Genomic DNA, 12578 nt, shown 5'->3' with positions numbered 1-12578 from the left:
AGGTAGGTGACAGACCCTTCACCTTTAACTTACACAAAGTTGTATTTTATTTGATTCACGCATATTTGATTCTGAATAATTCTGAATAATCATGCATTTGAGGCTTGAGTACTCAAAAAATATTTTCTCCTACCCCCTATCTCTGCCCACGCTCCCTTTCCAAAAAAGTCACAACCAAGGTCATACATATAGGGTTCAAAAACATACTATATTCATATAAAATATACTGACATTTTTTCATCAGTAAAAAAACAAATGAATGAAAATCTGCTGCTTGTTAAAGTGAAATGTTTCAAAGTTGTTTTAAGTAGTATTAGTAGTATTCACACTGGTCCACTGACACTACTTGATCAATATTCGCTAAAATATATTTATGTAGTATATGCAGTCAGTTCAATCATGGAGATACGCGCTGTAGCCTGCCCCCTTTCACCCCCATTACCAAGACTATACCCCCTGTGGGACTCTTACACCTGACATTACCTATACACTCGCCCAGAAACACGTCATTTAATTACTGATTTATTGGCCGAGGAAAACGGCGAGCGTGAGGGAAAGACGGACGATATCGGATCTGAAACGGACCGAGGATGGCGGGATTTCTAATTTTCCGCTTGACTGCGTTTCCGTGGAGCTTATCTCGAGACCAGGATCAATCATCGATGTCACCGTTGGGTCGCCATGGACACCCCAAAAAAATCAAGATTCTTTCTACAATACAGTAATGAAAAGAGAGTGAGAAAACCTATACTGAAAAAAAGCAATCATTGACCTTAACAACAACAATCTTGGATACACAAGAAAGGTCAACTTTTGTCAAGGGTTGCCATAGTGAATCAGTGGCAAGGTTGCAGGGTAAAGATTTTTTATGCCAGATGCCCTTCCTTCCACAACTAGTAGCCACGTTACAGTGATTTGAGGACAGAAGAACTTTAAATTTCAGGAGTTCACTTATCATGGGTAAAGGTGCACTGTGCAACTTTTTGGTTGGGGTCCTTTACCTGCTTGTTTCTATGAATATGTCATTGCTCTGCCTTGAATGTTCCACAGTATGACATTAAATAGCTTTACTTTACATTTAGGTGGTTGTACTGCTCAAAAATACCAAGAAAAACAGGCATTCTGACTGTGAGCGGGGTTGCCTCTCCATAGATCTGACCTGTAACTCGGGCTGTTTGGTCTCTTAATACCAGAACCAAAACATTCCAGACAAAGCAATAACATCTCCATGAAGAAAAGTATTTGACCATGATGGACACTCCACTCAGAAAAGTTACGCAATACACCTTTAGAGTGCAGATAGAAATAAAAACAAGTTAAAAAAGATAAAAAATAAGATAAGCAAAAAATATAAAAGTGTGTGACAGTTTAAATTATGCAAACATAGGTTGGTAGTTAAGAGTATGACCAATATAGAAAGACAAAAACAGTTTACAAGTTAAAACCAGCAACCTTCAGATGGTAGCCGAATGCTTAAAGCAACACCACGTAACTTTCTGGAAGTTGCGCATAACCTGGATGATTCCATAGAGATAGAAAAGTTTTATGCCATACTGTGGAACAAATAAGAGACAGGTTTGTGGAGACGCAAGCCTGCTCACAGCAAGTCTATTGCTTGTCTAAAAGTAAAATAATTTCTTGTGGATCAATAAAGTTTGTCTAAGTCTAAAAGTTACAAGCTTATATGTACTAAAGAGCGTTGCCAAAATAGGGAGACAAAAACAGTATACAAAAAATTTGAACCAGCAACTTTAAAGTGATGGGCAAATACTTAATCCACTAGACAACTGTCACTCCAAAATGTCTGTACTAAAAATACTTGAGCAAAAGTTCATTGGTGGTGGTTGAAAAAAAAAAGTACTGATTAAAATATGCGTAAGACCTTTACGTAAAGTTGAATTAGCATTTTGTGAACAGTCTGTGTCTGATTGCAGCTGTTTGTCCTGAAGAGGCTGAGCGTTTTGATAAAATGAATAGCTTCTTAATTGCTTAAAATGTTATGTTCTGAATATGATTTAAAGGGCAACAAGACACTTATAATCAAACGCGTAAAGATGAAATTTGACAGAAATTGTTTAGCGAGACTTAAAGGGCCATTTTATGTTCAAGCTGTTGTCAGACATCTCGAAAACCACCACTATGACACTTTTATAACTATATATAATGTATGTATTTAGTAATTTTAGTGGTCATTGTTACCATCAGAGAGCTGTTCCACCTTGTGATTTCATGAAGTAGTAGTTTTCATGGTACATTTGTTGAGTAGAGATAGGAAAATTCAGGTAGGAAATTATCCAAATGAATCTAGTGAAAGTGTATGGAGTTTAAAAATACAGTGGAGCACTTCTTGTATCACCACATGACATCACAATGTGGAACAGTGTTTTCTATTTGAGAGAAGAACTCAGCCTAAATATGCAGAATTTGTGTGTTAATCAAAAGCTTTTCTTCATGGCGATGCGTTTGCTTTGTTTGGAATGTTTCACAGTGTGGCATTAAACCTTTCTATCTTCACAGAGACCAAAACAGACCTAGTTACAATTCAGATCTGTGGAGAGGCAAACCCCGCTCACAGTCAGAATGCTGTTTCTCTAGGTATTTTTGAGACATAAAACCACCTGTAACTGAATAAATATAAGGTAGAGCTGTTTAATGCCATACTGTGGAACATTCTAGGCAGACCAACGACATCTCCTTAGGAAAAAGCAGGTGACAGAGCCTCCACCAGAAAAGTTACACAATGCACCTTTAAACATGAACCAAACAAAACTCCAGGTATGTTTTTCATGACAAAACATTATAACACAGATCTGAAAATAGCCTCATTTTTTCACCCATACTCCCATATACGTAAAACTACCCTTATTCAGATCATGGATATCAATTTAACAGGCTTTTCACTGCTTATATTGAAACAGATGAAGCACTGTACATGCATATCCTATCTGAAAAACAGTGTACAACGTGTGGGAGGTCTGTCCATATGCTCCTCTGGCCTGGCCCCCGCCTGTTGTGCGTCCATGGGGCACTGGGATGCTTCTGACCGGTTCGTGTGGAGATAGAGCAGACTCATACAGACACATGGGCAGGGAGACGCGCAGCTCTTTGGCAGGCCTATCGGAGCAGAGCCGGGCATGCTGGGAGGACAGTTATCTGCTATCGCACATCCCACCTCCCGGAGACTCCCCAGGCAGTTTATTAAATCAGGGTTTGGATGGCTGCCGGCCCCGACGATAAAGGCGTTACAGAGGAAGGCGAGTTTGGAGCGAAATGAGCAAGAAGAAATGTGGAGGAGGCGGCAGGAAAAGCATGAGACAGCAACATGTTGGTATTAAGAGGTTCAAGGGGTGCTGTTATGCAAGAACGCAGCAGAGTGGAGACTGTAATATCAAAAAATGCACGATCAGCTGGCATATGCAAAACAGAAATAATAAAAGTTTATGAACCCGCACCTGTACACCATGTTAGGATACTAATTTCACTAAAACACAGTTAAAGGAGCACTGTGTACTTTTTTGGTTGGGGGTCCGTCACCTGTTTGTTTCTATGGATATCAGTGGCAGTTCTAGGATTTTTCTGAAACAGGGGCCACATGTTACATTCAGGGGCCAAGTGCAGAGCACGTCCAAGCGCACAAAAGATTAATTCAGTACGATGCAAATACATATGGACAGTCCAGTAACTTTTTTCAAACACAAATAAAACATGATTATTAATGTCATATGTTAAGGTAATGTGTAATAATGTTCATGTAATATTAAACATGATTTTCTTATTTATTTATACTACGACGCAATACATAAAACAATACTCACGCATGCAGGCACATTTACACTCTTACATATGTAGCACACACCCGTGCACACACATACACAAATGGAATCCAACAGAGTTTCAAGCACAGTTAAAAAAAAAAAAAAAAAAAAAAAGCCCTCCACAAGTCTGTTTCTTCTCCCATTAAATAGTTTTGACGCAATAGGTCTACTGCCGCCAAGAGTTTGGGGGTTGAATTGCATCAGTGATCATTGAATTCTCCGGTTGTTATTCTCGTCAGGTGATTGGCACAACAGGGGCACTTCAGGGGCTAATCAGATTAGAGGTGGGGCCAGGGCGCCTGTAGCCACTCTCCTAGAACCGCCCCTGATGGATATGTCATTGCTCTGCCGACAGCTCTACCTTTTATCGTGGTTTTAGAGATAAAAAATACCGAAAAAAAAACAAGCATTCTGATTGCAAGCAGGATTGCCTCTGCACAGCTCTGACCGTAACATGGTCTGGTTTAGTCTCCCAGAAGATAAAAAGGTTTTAAACTGTACTGTGAAATATTTCGGACTAAGCAACATCTAAATGGAGAAAAGTATTTGATGGGAGTCTGCACCAGAAAAGTTTACACAATGCACCTTTAAGATCATTACATTTAGTATTACAATGTGATCTAATGTTAGTTCTGATATAGAGTAACACCATTCTATTCAGGAAATATCCAATTTTGTACTGTTTTATTTAGACTTTAGACTTTTTTATTGTTGTACTGTTGTTTATGTGACTGTTTTCGGTTTTGGCACTTGTTCAAATAAGTACCAAATGTTTGTATTTTCAGTATTGATTAGTGTCTGGGTATCGACTTTTTAGACAAAGACTGGGGCAACTTAGAAAAAAATTTTGATACCAAAAGTTTGAAATCTTCTCTCATATTCTGATATTGTGTTGCTGCTGTGCGGGCCTGAAGTCGAGCCGCGTGTCAGTGACCGTGTGCATCCCGCACGGTTAGTGAAGTGTAAATAAAGTTGCCGTGGTAACATGAGTGTCCGCGATCACATGTGTGCGCGTGACCACAGATGCACAAACACGGAGCAGCCAGTGGAAAATGACGCAGTCTGATAGAAGGAGGTTAGCATCGGGCCGGGGGCAGAAATGAACCATCCAGCTCCCTCATACAACATCAGAGCTACAGCACCTGATGTGAGGCTAACTAAGGCTGCTCATACGCCGCTATAATATGGTTTATATTTAGATCATGTGTTCAAACATGACTAGTGCTTTGGCAGAAAATATATTGCAGCATTCAAATGTAGGACTGCGAAATTAAAGTTCCTGTATTACACAAAATTGACTCTTATGAGCTTTGGGTCATGTTATAATGTTCCTACCTCCTCAAAAACATACCTGGAGTTGTGTTTTGTGTCATTCACACATGTTCCAAAAGCTCCAAAATCTCAAAATGCTCTTTTCCACCTTGCAATGTCATGAAGTGTCAGGTTTCAAGTTAACCTTTTTACCTTTAGTTTAGCAGAGATTGGCAATTCCAGGGCTGAAATCATCCAAATGATTCTAGTGAAGGTGTAGGGAGTTTAAAAAAAAGGAACACTTCCTGAATTACCAACGGCTTAAATAGGGTTTGTGTGAATGAAACAAAACCCAAATCCAGGTATGTTTGTGATGAGGAAACAACATTATCACATAGATTAGATACTGGTGCATTATAGGCCCTTTATTATTTACATCACGGGTCATCAAACTAAGGCCCGCGGGTCGAGTCTGGCCCTTCACGCTTCTTTGACCGGACCCCCAGCCCCTCTGCCATCACCACTTGAACTGGCCCTATAAGGCAATCCTCAAAAGTTGTCATGGCATGTGTCTTTTTTTTTTTTTTTTTTAACTTTTTGGCAAATAATAACACATCTGCATCTTGAATTTTGTTAATTTTTTCAATAAAAAGTGATATTTATATGAAGTATTTATACTTATATTTAAATAAGTATATGACATATTTACAAAAACATGCCTAACCCTACTATTATTTTTACAATTTCACAGATTGACTCTTAAGTGCAATTTTCTTTCTAAATTATATTAAAATAAAAATACAGACCAACACAGTAGATAATTATCCTTAACATAACTAATAATCCAGATTAATATTATGACTTGAACCTAATTTAACTGGCTGTATAAATTGTTTTGACAGTGTGAAGCAAATGTCCAGTGGTGTGTTTTATTTGGTCTATATTTGGATGACTTTGCTGCAGGGCCAGAGTGTGTTTCCAGTGTGGGCAGAGCCTCCTCCTCCTCGGGCCATCAGCGGCTCATGACTCACAGTTACAAAAGACTCAACCTCACACAAGCAAGTGAGCATTCAGCTGCAAGGTTCACGCGCACTATATTAAACTTGGATTATCAACTTTGGGAACTCAGTGAAAATGACATTCAAATACAGAACGTGGTCATCTTTTAGTTTAAGGTGCACTGCGTCATTTTTCTGGCTACCTGCTTGTCTCCACGGGGATGTTATTATGTTGTCTAGAATGTGCCACAGGATACATTAAACAAGCAGGTTACAACACTACGCTATGTTACAGTTTTTTTGAGCAACAGAAACACCCGTAATGAATAAATGATGATGGATATGTTTAATGTTTAAGTTACATTTCAAAACTTTTAACCCTGTACGAGCCTAACGCACCCTTAGATCCTCAGGCAGGTCCCTGTTCGCCGTTCCAAAGCCCAGGCTCCAGATGAAGAGTAATGGAGCCTTTTTAGTCCGGGCGCCTCGACTTTGGAATGACCTGCCTGAGGAGATAAGGCTCGCACCATCAGTATCATCTTTTAAATCACTTCTTAAGACTCATTTTTTATCAGTTGGCCTTCCTTTAATTGGTTTAACTTGATTGTATTTCTTATTTATTTTTATTCAATATTTTACTAGGTAAGTCAATTGAGCACAGCGTTTCATTTACAACGACGACCTGGCCAAGAGGCAGCACAAAACCGAAGCAGAGACAGAACACACTCACACATCAACTATAACACGAAACAGTGAATAGAGACACAAGACAGTGAAACCTTTACAGATTAAAGCTATAAAAGTGGTAAAAACATGTGCAATGATCCTGTAAAATACTCTGGACTCTGAATACTCTCCATGGACCATTCCAGGCAAAGCAATAACATCTCCATGGAACATTTACTACTAAACTAACCTTGCATCGCACGAATCGTCGCATGTTGAGGGACTGTTTTCTCAGCACTTTGCCAGTAAGATAGGTACTAGGTGATATCAGTCCGCCGCTGCCAAACTTTCTATCAGGAAGTAAAACTCGCTGCTGCTGCTCAGACATAAATCCTTCAAATGCAAGGTTGGTTTTACTTCTAAAATGATTCTATCGACACAGACGTTCACATGGACAGTTTTGGCGTAATAACAGATTTGCTTCGGGTGTTTTGTGGAGTGTGTAAGACTGATTTTAGTGGCAGGATAACTATGGCCATTGACATGCACTAGCCTAGCACCAGTGACCTCTGAAAATACAAGGACTGGATGGAATATTTTTTTTAAAAGTGTCTCCACACGTCTCCAACACTCTGGCTCACTAGGAAATGAGGTCCTATGTGCAAAATTCCAGCCTGTCCCTTTAACCAAAAGAGTACAAAAAGCAAACAAAGTTAACCTCTTGAAATATTATGGGTTAACTACAGACAATTCCAAGCTCATAAGTTAAAAGTAACATATCCATTAGGCCATTAACCCAGAGGCTCAACCTCCCACCAAACATGCTGCATTTGGCAAGACTCTCCTGCCTGGCATCTCTTTACATGACCTCATGGAGATGTTATGGTTATGTTTGGCATTAAACTAGCTCTGTGGAAACAAGCAGGTGAGGTACAGGTCAGAGCTGTGTAGAGGCGGATACACTCCCAGTAACAAGGCATGTTTTTCAATTTATTTTGGAGCAATAAAAACACCTACATAAATGCAATGGATATGTTTGATACAATACTATAAAACATTCTAGACAAAGTAATAACACAACTGCGGAGACGAGCAGGGTTCAGACCCCCGTAGCACAAGTTAACCTTTAATGGTGCATTGTCTAACTTTTCTGGTGGAGGGTTCATCACCTCCTTGTTTCTATAGTTATGTCATCGCTCTGCCTGGAATCTTCTAGCGCTCTACGTTATGTTTATTCAATTACAGGTGGTTTTATAGCTAAAAAATACCTAAAAACAGGCATTCTGACTATAAGCGGAGTCGCCTCTCTACAGATCTGACCTGTAACTTGGTCTGGTTTGGTCTCCATGAAGATAGAAAGATTTAATGTCAAACTGTGAAACATTCCAGACAAAGCAATAACATCTTCATGAAGAAATGCATTTGACAGATCAGATCCTCCACCAGAAAAGTTTCACAGTGCACCTTTAAGAAGCAAAAATACATTACAAATATCAAAACTTTCTTATCAAAATCATACCATCCTGTACAGTCATGCTTCACCGACAGCATGCCCCTCGTGTGAGTCCAAACAGACAGACACAGAATATAAACATTGATTTTTCAATTACACTGTCCTCTCGCTCATCCCAGCAGATAATGGTCCCTTATATCCACACACACAGACCCTTCCCCGCTGATTCCTCTCCAGCTATTACCGAATTAGCTCCACTCGCCTTTAGCACCTCTGTGTGATCCTCCTGTCATCACTTCTGAGCTCCCTTAGGTCTATGACAAATTGCCTTTTCGCACGTCTAAATACCCCCTAACAGGGCTGAACAATTCGGGGGAAAATTTCAAATTGCAATTTTTCGGAGCAGCTTTGGGTTTGCGGTTAGAGTTGCGATTTATGTTTTAATAAGGATTCTGTTCTAAGTTCACAAATTAAAAGTGTCCAGAAGAGCTGACAAAATGACTAAAATACGACCTGACAAACTAATAAAAGAACCTGCAAGATATTGTATTGTTTGTGAAGGAAATTATTGTGCTTAAAGGTCCTATATTATGCAAAATTATCTTGTGAGTTTTAAGCCATATTTCCTCTTCAAAACATTCTCGAAGTTGTGTTTTGTTTCATTCACACATATTTGAGTAATCCTGGTTTATTAGTCTGTCTACTTCTCCAAAAATCTAAATGCTCTGTTCCACCTTGTGATGTCATGTAGTGGTGGTTTAAGTTAACGGCAAACTTTAATCATTTGTTCAGTAGTTTGTTCAGAGATCAGCAATTCCAGTGCTGAAATTATCCAAATGCTTCCAGTGAAGGTGTATGGGGGTTAAAAACACAGTGGAGCACTTCCTGTATTACCACATGACATCACAGGGTCGAAGGGTGTTTTCAGTTTGAGAGAAGAACTAAAAACAGCCTAAATATGCAGGATTTGTGTATTAAACGTGTGAATGAAACAAAACACAACTCCGGCAATGATTTTGATGAGGAAACATTATACCATACCATATTTTTCAGACTATAAGTCGCAGTTTTTTTTCATGGTTTGAGTAGCCCAGCAACTTATACTCCATTTATATATTAACATTTTCACACTAACAGCCACGAGAGGGGCTCTAGACTTGTGTGTCAGTATCTGCTACTACTATTACTCCGGTACCACTGTCACTTTACTCTACTGCACATGTCTCCTGCACAAAGAACCACTGTCCTGCTGCAAGTAGTGAAAGAGAGAGTGGGAAAAGCAGGGATGAAGAACACAGCTTCAAGGCAACCGGGAGAATGTGCCATGCAACTTTCCTGGAAGTCACTGGCTGAATCGACAAAGCCTGGACTTCAATCCTGTCGAGATTCAGAAAGGCCGGAATAATTCTAACTGGAACTGATGCTGATTCGGCGGTGCCAGACTGAAGCTCTGTTTATGGTCATGGAGTTGCTTAGAAGTGACACAGAGGATGAAGAATTCAATGGATTTAGTGATTTGGAGTGAGATGGAGAGTTTGATAAACTTGTTCTGCTCTGTTGTTTATGCTATATTTATCTGAAGAACTGTTCATATGTGACGTTAACAGCCTGTTGTTCTCTGTTCTATTATTATTACTATAACTTGCCTTTCAAGATGAAATGTCGGTTCCTGGTCTCTCACTTTATAAAATACATTTCCTCCAAAAAGTGAGACTTATACTCCAGAGCAACTTATAGTCCAAAAAATACGGTAGATCAGAAAACAGTGTAATATGGGCCCGTCCATTCAAATTGCGATTACAATTTCATTTCGATTAATCTTTCAGCTCTCCTCTCTGGGATCCTCTCGCCAGCACTTGCCTGCTCCCATAGACCTCAGATAAATTGCCTTTTCGCATGCCTAAACCTTTGCCCCGCCCATAAAAGCTCTCAAAATAGGCTGGAATAAGACCAGCCAACCCAGAGGAGTGGAGAAGGAAACGAAGACAAAACCCACATTCATGCTATTTGCGTCCCAGTGTAATTATATGGGAAAGATGCTAGCGCAGTGGGCCACTGCAGCTAGCACGGCTTTTTCTGTGCCCCTGCCTGTTGTTGTTGAAGCTGTCAAAAGCTAGCAACCACTCAGCTCCACAAGCGTTAAAAGTGGTCTACAGGTGGGCCGCAGTCTGGAGACAAAGAAAGAAACAGCGCAGTGTGGGAGCTATTGTGTTTTCATGCTTTAAAACGTTCAAAAATATGATTCATAAAAATACTAGCAGGTTTAGAACGTGCAGATAAGGTATTGTAGTGTTTGGAATATATCTTATGGGGCTGTTAAACTTGAAATAAAATGTACAAATGGTAAAGAAATATGCTATTTTCTGATCTATGTTATAATAATGTTTTCTCATTCCTCAGACACATTGTTTCATTCACACAGGTTTAACTCTCTAAGCACCACTGTCGACTAAACCAGGTCTAAACCAAGTCTGAACCAGAAATGAACCAGGTCTGAACCAGGTCTGAACCAGGACTGAACCAGGTCTGAACCAGGTCTGAACCAGGTCTGAACCAGGTCTAAATCAGGTCTAAATCAGGTCTAAATCAGGTCTAAACAGGACCGAACCAGGACCACACCAGGTCTAAACCGGGTCTAAACCGGGTCTGAACCAGGTCTGAAGCACGTCTGAACCAGGTCTAAACCAGGACTGAACCAGGACTGAACCAGGTCTAAACCAGGTCTACACCGGGTCTACACCAAGACTGAACCTGGACTGAACCAGGTCTGAACCAGGACTAATCCAGGCCTAAACCAGGTCTAAATCAGGTCTAAACCAGGTCTAAACCAGGTCTAAACCAGGTCTAAATCAGGTCTAAACCAGGACTGAATCAGGTGTACACCAGGTCTACACCAGGTCTACACCAGGTCTGAACCACGTCTAAACAATTCTAAGTATAATAGTTATTATTAGTAGTAATAATTTACACAGCCTATTTACTTATTACTATGTACCTGAGCATTCAGTATTGTAGGAAGTGCTCCACTGTGTTTTTAAACTCCATACATGTTCACTAGAATCATTTGGATGATTTCAGCCCTAGAATTACCAATCTCTACCTAAACAGGGGTGAATGCAGGTATGTTTTTGAGGAAGTAACAGCATCATAACACGGCTTAAAACTCACAAGAGTCAATTACACTGCTGTGGTGTTATTCACAGAGTAGGAAAAGTAGAAATTATTCATAAGAAAAAACAAAGAATGCGAAGTAATGCATATTTAAACTGTATTATTATGCACTGTCAAGATCAGATATTAAAGCTATGTGCAAATGTACTTCTTGTAGGTAGCAGGAATAGTGGTGGCCTTGACGCGGCGATAGAAAGTTCAAGATCTTGCTCTTATGTAGACAATATGTCATTTAAGTTGTACTTGCCATACATGTAGCTGTACATAATGCATATAACATTTTTACAGTATCAAATTAATAATAGTTTTGGCTTTTTCCTAAGGTCAGTGCATAGTAGGAGTAGTTGGAGTATAGAAAATCAGATACTAAAACTATTATCAAAACTAGTAACTTATTGGAGCAGGTATCGATACTAAAAAAGTCACATTCAGAAGACAAAAATTAACCTTTCCTGAATAGTTTTAGAATGATCTTGAGCTGTATCAGACCACATGGGAATATAAAAGAAAGAACTTTAATTTAATACTGAAAATTATCTAGAAACATAGAGTGTTTTATTATCATTGTGGTATTGGAATCTGTATTGAATAGTATTGAAGTAGTAGTAGTAGTAGTAGTACGTAGTTTAGAGGAAGCAGTAAACCAAAACCAAAATACAGCTCCAAAGTACACTGCAGAGACTATTAAAATATTAAATAAAGTAGTATTTATAATAGTCATAACATTAGTGGTAGTAACTGTAGCAGGAGCCGTTGTAAAAAGAAAAGTACATGTATCTTTAAACTGCAGAAGGCCTCTGAATATGCACAAAGCCCCATAACATAAAAGAGAAATTACACAAATGAAAATCCTCCAGCATCCGGAACAGTGAGCAAAGATGGACGCCACGGAGCCCTGAAGACACTATTCTCAAGAACAAATATTGGAAATGTCTCTTTGTAGATTAGTGAAGGATTTCCTGATCTGCAGCTCACCTAACACAGGTAGAAGAGAAGGTGTCTGAAACCTCTCATCTCAACAAGACAAGATCACACAAAAGAGACAAAGAAATAATAATAGGCCAGCAAGAATGTATTTAAAAATGTAATCTAAATATGTTTACTGTTGGACTGTGCTTAATCTTATTGTCTACCAACTCTGCACATTAGTTATTGGTTAGATTTCCTATAGGCGTTGCATCTGTTGCCATTTTAAATCTACTTTGCTCTCTTTGTCTCTGTCCC

At 39.3% G+C, this 12578-nt stretch overlaps 1 protein-coding gene across 1 annotated transcript in view; it reads right to left on the bottom strand.

Moving 5' to 3' along the window:
* Positions 1-12578, bottom strand: part of znf385c (zinc finger protein 385C) — a 440772-nt gene that overhangs the window by 53013 nt on the left and 375181 nt on the right. The gene's annotated exons all lie outside the window — the stretch shown is intronic.

Source organism: Boleophthalmus pectinirostris, unplaced genomic scaffold (assembly GCF_026225935.1).
Source record: "Boleophthalmus pectinirostris isolate CB_2022bp ecotype Guang Dong unplaced genomic scaffold, ASM2622593v1 HiC_scaffold_17, whole genome shotgun sequence".
In the NCBI taxonomy this organism is placed as follows: Eukaryota; Metazoa; Chordata; class Actinopteri; order Gobiiformes; family Gobiidae; genus Boleophthalmus; species Boleophthalmus pectinirostris.
This window is presented reverse-complemented; position numbering and strand designations above follow the sequence as displayed.